Consider the following 9,003-nt stretch of genomic DNA (forward strand, 5'->3'; position numbering starts at 1 on the left):
GCCTAAGATGGATTTCTGTTTCCTTAATGTGTTCTCCAGTATTTTCTGCGGCCATTGAAATCCAGAGAAAGAGAGATCAATATAATAGGTTTGGCACCTCGCCAGTACCATCCCCGACAATGTGAGAGGGAGGCATTAGGAATCAGTGGTGCGCATCCGCGTGTTTGGGGGATAAAAATAATTCCTCGCCTCCTTGCCAGGGAGCGGGGAGGCACAATGCCCAGGTCTGGAGGGACGGGTGCCACATGGGCCTGCAAATTGGCTCAGGCGATCAGACGTGGGCATCTCATTTTGCGCAGGAGAAGGGTGGAGTGAGAGGAGAACACAGGAGGTGTCTGTGTGTGGTGTTGGGAAGCGTTGGGAGGGAGGGGTAAACAATTCCGATGATTTCCCCAACCTGGCAGAGTCCGGGATGTGGATGGCTGCACTGGAGAGGAACTGCGAGGGGTTTATTTGGCGCTGTTTCTTCATTGGGAGGAGGAGGTTGTCATGGCGGTGATGGGAGGGAAGATGTCAGCATTTCATCTGAAAAGTCCTTTAGGTTTGCTCGAGTTTAGCCAGTACCCTCCAAACCGTCAGTCACGTTAATGTGGGCCAATGAACCCCTAATGCTGCGCACAGACGCCTCTTTCATGCGTGTTCTCTGACACAAGAAACATGCACGCCCACGTGCTTCCCGCGCCGGTACCTTCGGCACCCTACAGACTAGTCTGCTCCCGAAGAAGTCTCAGCGGGAGTGCTAGATTAAAAATGACAATCACTCGGGGTGCACGGCAAACACCACAGGAAGCGCAGGTGCCTTTGTTAAGAGACACCCGGCGCTCTAAAGGGCCTAATTATCTGCTGTTATTTTGGCAGTTATCAGGCGGAGAATAACTCCCCTGCTCAGACTCAGACTCACACAGCGAAAAATTACTCGCTTGCTCGCAGTGAGGTATTATATTGCACCCCTGACAAGGTATAAATATTGTATGCTGTGTTGGAATTTCACTAGAATTTCCCACAATGAAGTGTTGCGGCTTCCTGTTTTGTTCAGAGGGGAAATTGTTAGTAATAACCCCTATCAGAAAATACATTCACGCGGAACGGCGAAAGGTTTTTCAAAACAAGTGTCAGGTGGATGATATAAATGATTTTCCTTAAGGTTAAAAAAGTCTACTCTCAAAGGCTAGGTGGCACTGTTGGGCATTCTTTCACACGCATGCAACCTGCCCTCGCTCATGAACACATAATTGGACAGTTTTATAGAGAATATGAACTCTGAAGGGGAACTTAAGCCATCTAATCATTGGGATTCAGCGTGCGCCGTTCATATGCATAAACACAAATAAAACACATTATCGTCTGCACAAAAGAGAGCTCTCGCTGAAAAGAAAGTAGCTCTACATTTGTTTCTGTTTAAAAAAAACGCAGAGGATTAGGTGAAGTAAATTACCTCAGGTATGGGGAAATATCTCTAGCTTGAGATTTGTGAATATCTGATTCCTGTAAAGGAATGAATTATCTATTTCTTTGCTCTTGAACAACAGAAGTGTGTCTGTGCGTCAGTCGGAAGGCGGTGAGTTTGCATTTTTCAAGTAGAAAAGATGAATTTTTGCTGCTTTACAAAGACAGTCTGAGGCTCCGGAGCCACAAATCGCTCTGTGACCCCTCGATGAAGGCTCTCTGGTTACATTTCTTTTACATTTCTTAAAAACTAACAAAACTTTTTATGGAGCCCCTAAATGGACCTGAAAGTTTTAGAAAAAAAACTATATTTTTTTATAAAAAATATATTTTTTTCTAAAAACTGAAGCCTTCTTGTTAGTATGTAGTGTGCACCAGTTACTATCTGGTGTGCACCAGTTACTATTCGGTACACACCAGTTAGCAATCTGAATTTTCTTTTTCTTCAATTTTCAGAAAAACTCTTTTTTCATTTACTATCTGGTGTGCACAAGTTACTATCTACTAGTTACTATCAGGTGCATACCAGTTAGTAACCAGATTATTATTATTTTTTTTTTACTTACATTTTTAGAAAAATATTTTTTCCCATTACTATCTGGTGTACACCAGTTACTATCGAGGAAAAAAACAAACATATTTCAACTTAAATCTTTGGAAAAAAATAACAATACATTCTGGTTAGTACCTGGTGTGCACCTACGGAGCCCCTAAAGGGATTTCGGGGGAAAAAAAAATCGAAGTTAAAAAAAATTGTAACTACCTAGTGCGGATAAAATAACAACTAGTGCGCATCAGAAATAATCAGAAACTATTTTTTTCTTTGATGTCTCATCAGGGTGCGCATCAGATAGTGACTGAAAAATCTGGTTACTAACTGGTGTGCACCAGATAGTAATTGATGCACACCAGATAGTAACTAAAAAATATGTTTGTTTTCTAAAATTGGAGTTAAAAAAGAAAAAATATCTGGCTACCAACTGGTGCGCACCAAATAGGAACAATTTTTTTTTTTTTTTAGGTAAAAAAAGAAAGTCTGGTTAGTAACTGGTGTGCACCATATTGTAACCGGTGCACACGAGATAATAACAGAAAAATTAAAATTGTAGCTAAAATAAAATTCTGGTTACTAACTGGTACGAGTCGGATCGTAACCAAAAAAAAAGTTGTTGTTTTTTTTTCAAAAACTGAAGTAAAAAAAATAAATTCTGGTTACTAACTGGTGTGCACTTTTAGTTTTCTTACATCAATTTATTTTTTTTTTTTATGCCTCAATGTCCCCTTAGAGTCAAACTTTATTCAACTTATTGACACATACTTGAAGCACCGTACATATCACTCCACTTGAGAACTTTGACAACTTTATACCACAGAAAATCAACTTAAGTTTCAGTTAACACAACCAGAATCCGTCCTTAAGGTGGATTTTAAGGCGGACTGTTTGTTATTTGAAAAATATTCAAGAATTTTGAGTTTAAGCCCCAAAAAATCCAGTAAGAGTCACTTAATCAGCTCTAATGTAATTTTATCCTGTTAGATTTATGACTTTCTGAATGAAATTCATAACAAACTGTTATATTAACTGTTCATATGTATATTTTTTTCATCACTTGTGACAATTGCTGCATTAAGATGATCTTATATGGTCTTTTATTTTGAAAGGCAGACATGTAACTTCTGAAGTTATTAAAAAAATAATGTTTTTTGTGTTTCTGTTTCATTTATACTAAAAAAAATGTTTTAAAAGTAACAAAAACATAAACCCAAATCAGAGTTTTCCTTTTCTAGTCGGACTTTTTATTGGATGAAGTGCTGCAGACCCCTGACCTGATACGATTAAACTGTTTTGGATCTCACACAGATCCAGATGGGAGTGCATGTACTTGATTCACTGCAGAGTAAATGAAAAAATGCCAATTTTTGTAATGAATTTAGCCCATTTTGGTATTTTTGTTGCTAATTTCTGCTCTTAGTGGAGACTTCCCGCGTGCCTCTCTGCACGCTCCATCCACTAATGTCAGCAGCTCCATATAATATGCAGATAATGGCGCATCAGCGTGTCTGCTCCACGTCGGCCTCGCTGAATTACAGTGGATCACACGACACGGCCTTGCCCTGCAGGAATACAAGCCTCTCGTAATTGAAATGAATAAAAGAGGGAGGAACACGCCTACAGAGAGCCCAAAGTTCTCACTCCGTCGCCGGCGTATTCAGCGGGGATCCAGCCTTTAGCTGGCACCGCCGCTCTGAGGCTGGCGGAAGTGTCACGGTCGAGGAGGAGAGCGTGGGGTGCAGAAACGGGGACAGTCCCCTACGGTCTCCTGCTCCCTCTTCCCCCTTTTTCCTCTGTCTCTCAAGTGCAAATGCACATCCATCTCGTATGATCTTCTTGCTCTTCTTCTATGATCTCCGTCTTCCTGTTTGCCTCCCACTCTCTGTTTTCCTCTATCTTTGTTTCTCCTGCTCCCTCCGTCCCCACGGACCGTCCTTGCTTCATCTTTTTTTGCCTTTTTCCTCACTGTCTTTTATTTGAAAGGTGAGTTTCTGAATCTTGTGCAGGAATTGTTAATGCACTTTGCAGAAAGATAGAAGATTATGTTCTTGAACTTTTGGCTGAACTTTATTTTGCAAAATGTAAATAGATGCACACACTGTACCCCCACATGGTTTCTACCCGCCTCCACCCATCTGCGGGGGCAATTATATGCTCCCCTCTTATCCCAGCGCAGCCACACACACTCAGCAAAACCACAATCATCCCTCAGCGCACCTGCATCCCTCTCGCCTCCAACAGTCCCTCCATCTACCGGCCTCCTGCCGCCCTGTGAGAGCAGAGCGGCGCCGTCTTTCTCTTGTCTCTTTCTATCTGCTCCCCCCGCTTTGGTGACGTTATTTATTTTACGGCCAAGGACTCAATTTGAATCCCCGTCTCTCCATCAGTCACATGCCACACGATTGCGTCCTGCTTATCTACTGGAGTATCCTTTTTTACAGCGCATCAGGGCGTCGTAACGCGCCAATAAATCCCACTGTTTTTTATTTTTCTGTATTCTCAAAGCTTTAAATTCATCTAGACGGAGAAAAAAAAATACAGCTTGCTCCCCCGTATGTCAGTTGTAAACAAGTTGCTCCTCCCTTAACTTTCATTCCTGTTTCATGATTTGTAAGTTTTCCTGCAGGAGAGAGAAAAAAAAACAATGTTTACTTCTTGTTATTCGGCTTGGTAACTCAAAGGACGGCGAGTCGGGGTGACATTGCTGACCATGTCCGGCGGCCCAATTACCTCTCTCCAAACACGGCGAGGTTTCCCGTACACATGGTGTCTGTTACTCCCCAATTATTCCTGCATAAGCAGATTGTGTGGAACATCAAACCGGTGGATGTGATGGCTCGTGTGCGGGCTGCCTCCAGCAGAGTGCTCTTTCTTTCCTATCATTTGATCTCGTATTGTAATCCCAGGTGCTTTGAATAATTTATAGGATACAGCTTCTCGTTAAACAATAATTTATATGTGTCTATGAGAATTGATTCCAGAGGAATGCACATCTAAATAATGAGAGAAACTGCTGCATTTCATCTGGATAATAATAGCAAAAGCAACAACAGCACTAAAAATAATAATAATAATAAATGTATTTTTTTTAATTGTGGAATTTTTGGGCCGATTCGTCCCGTCGTCGGTCGGCATGGGAGCGCCGCGCTCATGCATGATGGATTTACTGTTAATGCAAAAGGCTTGTAGCGCCTTAAGAGATGCAACAATCAGAAATGCTTCGCCTAAAAGGTCAGAAAAGTTCGAGTTTTAACCCCCGTTTGGGCACCTGAATTTAGGGAAAGAAACTGAAGCCGCTTTTTCGCTGAAATTGATTGAGATCTGCCACTTCCTGTGCAGTTTACAACGCAGCTAAAGAGCGGCAGAATAGAAAAATGTGGTGTTAGTCGAGGTGCAACATTGTGAAGAAAGTTTTTTCGGGACCTTTGTAAACGCGGGAAGTTTGCTCGCTTTTTACAGGAACCAATTATCCGGAGGTGTGACGCTGTCAGAAGTCTCCAGGTTTGTCAAGTCGTCTGACACCCTGCCACTGTTGTTCTCTGGGAAATAGTGTTTTTATTTTATTTCAACTTTAAGTGAAATACTTGCATTTCTGAGTAGCTGGTCAACAATTCATTTGGCTTCTTTTCTTTTTTTCCCAAAAATGTAGTATTTTGAATCGAAATTTCTGACATTAAACGTCCCTCATTAGCGACAAGATTCGAAATCGCGGAAAAAAATAAGTCGATGAAACGTAGATTAGCATTTGAGAACTGCTCGCATCCAGTGCATCATTCTGCTTCAAAGAAGAAAAAGATAAATGATGATGCCATTAAAAGTGAACTAATTAAGGAATGCTTCTTTTAAAAACTCATTAACTGCACCCTCATTTACATAATGATGCATATTAATTAAGTTTTAATGAATCTGAGCTTCCATCAAGTCTCCTTTTCCTTGGCAGTGGAGCCATCTCCACAAATGAATAAACACTTCTCTTAAGTATATTTCTTCCCTGCAAATGGGAAATGGGTTTTAAACAATGGCAACAAACAAACAAAAGCCTTCAATCTGCGCGCGACGGAAATGCACATAATTCAGGGTCAAACTTCAACGGCAAAAATCTGCATACTGGTTAAAGCCAAAGTGCTGCAGCTATTAACTGTTACTTTATCGTATTTATTTATCCTTTTTCGAGTTTTCCGGGCGAAAGAGAGCAGTGACAGGCTACGGGTTGCTCCTAATGAGATGCATTTTAAATTAGAGCGCACCTCTCACATTGCCAGCTGGTGCCTGCTCAGGTGCCTGTGTGTTGTGACTGACGGAGGGCTTCGCACACACTGACACACATCCTCCTCCTCATCATCACCATCATCATCAGCAGCCTCTGTCCCCTGGATAACACGGAAACGAAAAAAGTGAAATCCTCGCCGCTCGCCCGCAGGGTTCTGACTGACTTGCATTAATCCCGGCACATTAATTATGTCATCCCTCTTTTTACATTTTCTTTTTCCTAATTTTTCCGGCCTTCTGAGGAATTAAAAAAGCTGTCTTGCAGCTGGCAGGTAAGCGGGGAGGAGGTGAAAGGTCACGCCGATCAGATGATTGGAGCTACAGAGGCAAAGAGGGTGTCACTAGTCGGGAAAATGGGAGGGGGTAAAGCAGATGCCCGTTAATTAGGGGAAATGTGACGGACAAGATTTGATCAGCGAGGGGTACGGCTGCCTCCCGCGGCACGGCAGCTGTTGCGAGGGGGGAGGCCGGTGGGGCTGGCGTGTGTGTTTGCGAGCGCCATCCAGTCCCCACAGGGCACCGCCACACTTCACAGGCATGCCAGGATCCGTCCTCAGGCCAATGCAGATCCCTGCAGAGAGAAACTATTTACAGCACAATGCAAGAACTCATTAAACTCTCAGAGGAAGTTGTATTTGTCACTTTTAGACGGGAACTTGTTTTTTTTTGGTTATTTTGAAAGGATTTGAACTTTTTTGGCCCGACTGAACTCAAACTATGGCGCTGTTTGCTTTCTGACTAAAACCTTCTAAAAATAACCCACTTACTTACCACGCTCTCCATTTGAATTTCTCGCCGGGTCGTTTTTAGTCAGACGTTCGTCCCGCCAACAATCCCACGCCAACAGAAGTGAGCAACTCCTCCTGCCTCTTCGTCAGAGTCTTTCTGTCTGAAAGTGTTTTTTTTTCTTCTTAAATTCCGATGCTGAGTAATTCACATAAACAGAGAGACACTGTTTTGGTTGAAGCTGATAACGTAAATGGTTTAATTTTGGCTTCAGTTTCAGTCCAGAAATGCTCCAAAGACGGTTTTAAAGTGAACGTTTCCTCCTGACCTAATCTGTTGCACCGTAAAAGGTGAAACGTTGGATCAATTAACAAAGTTCTGTAATTTATCACATTTAAAAATATTCATTTTTTTCAAATTAAAATTTTAAGTTGAGTAAACCAACAACTTTAAATTGTAATTTTCCATTTAAATGTAACAAATTACAAAACGTTTGTTAATTGATCAAATGATTAACTCTTTACTGTGCATCCAGTAAATGTTTTTCTATTTGTATTACAATGAATTCACGCATGAGTTAAAATCAGGCGTCTACAACTTGAGTTTCCAGAACCACAATTGGCTCCTTTCTCCCTCCTGCACTGTAAAAAGTGAAACGTCGGCTCAATTAACAAGAGTTAAACAAAACTAATATTTGTAAATGTAACAAATCACAGAGTTTTTGTTAATTGATCCAACATTTCCCTTTTAACAGTTAAAATGTTTTTATTTTAGGAAGAGTAACTTTAAAGTAAAAAGTAAGTAAAAGTAACCCAATTTGAGAGAAATAAAATTTTACTAACTAAGGTGAATTTTCTAATTTTTTAGACAAATTCAAAGATTTTAAGAGTGAAAATATTTAGTAAATGTTAGTTTTGATTTAGGATTAGTTTTTAAGATTTTTAACTTTCTGGCTAAAATGCCCTACAAACGATATAAAAACTTTTTTTTCTCTTTCTTTTTTAATCTCTGCTGACATTACACCACCTACACGTTTGCTGCATTAAAATATGACACAGGAGGTCTTTTATTTTGAAAGGAGGTAATGCAAACCTCTTTTAAAACTATTTCATGTCTTAGAAAAACGATTTTTTTCTTAAAAAAAAAAAACATATTTAATTTATATTCATCATAATATTGGCATGAAAACAAATGTGTCTCTTATTTTCCTGCACTGTAAAAAGTGAAACGTTGGCTCATTTAACTAAAGTTCTGTAATTTGTTACATTTAAAGTTTTTTAGTTTTCATCAAATCCAAATTTTATTTTGATGGTTTGCTCAACAACAGAATTTTATTTAATAAAATTGATCATTTTAAAACTTTCGTTTTGATGCAACATTTCACTTTTTACAGTGTATTAAAGTTTTTTTTTTTAAAGAAAAGTGACTTTAAAGTAAAAGTATAAAAAAAGTAACAGAATTAAAGTAATACAATCTGAGTGAGAAAATCACATTTTATATTGAGGCAAATTTTCTTATTTTTAAACAAATTTAAAAATTTTAAGTGTTAAAATATACAGTTGAGATCACTTCATCAGCTCTGAATTAATATTAGTTTATTTGATTTATGACTTTCTGGCTAAAATGCACCAAAAAGTTTAACCATTGTGACATTACTCTACATATACATTCGCTCCATTGAGAAATGTGACACAGGATGTCTTTTATTTTGAAAGGAGGTCATGTGAACCTCTTACAAAACTATTTCATATTAAAAAAAAAGCCTTTTTTTCTAAATTTATGCTTTATTTTTACAAAAATAAGCCGTATTACATTGATATATATCATAATATTAGCATAAATACAAGTCAGGCTCTTATTTTGTAAGAAATTAAGCTCTTTAAGAGTTAAAGGTTAAAGAACCTAAAAGAAACAGATGTTCACTTTTGAGATTAAGTTTGAAAACTTACTCAGAAAAGCAACAATTTTCTAATGTGTTTATGAAACTATTTACCGATTTTATGATTATT

Source organism: Oryzias melastigma, linkage group LG24 (assembly GCF_002922805.2).
Source record: "Oryzias melastigma strain HK-1 linkage group LG24, ASM292280v2, whole genome shotgun sequence".
In the NCBI taxonomy this organism is placed as follows: Eukaryota; Metazoa; Chordata; class Actinopteri; order Beloniformes; family Adrianichthyidae; genus Oryzias; species Oryzias melastigma.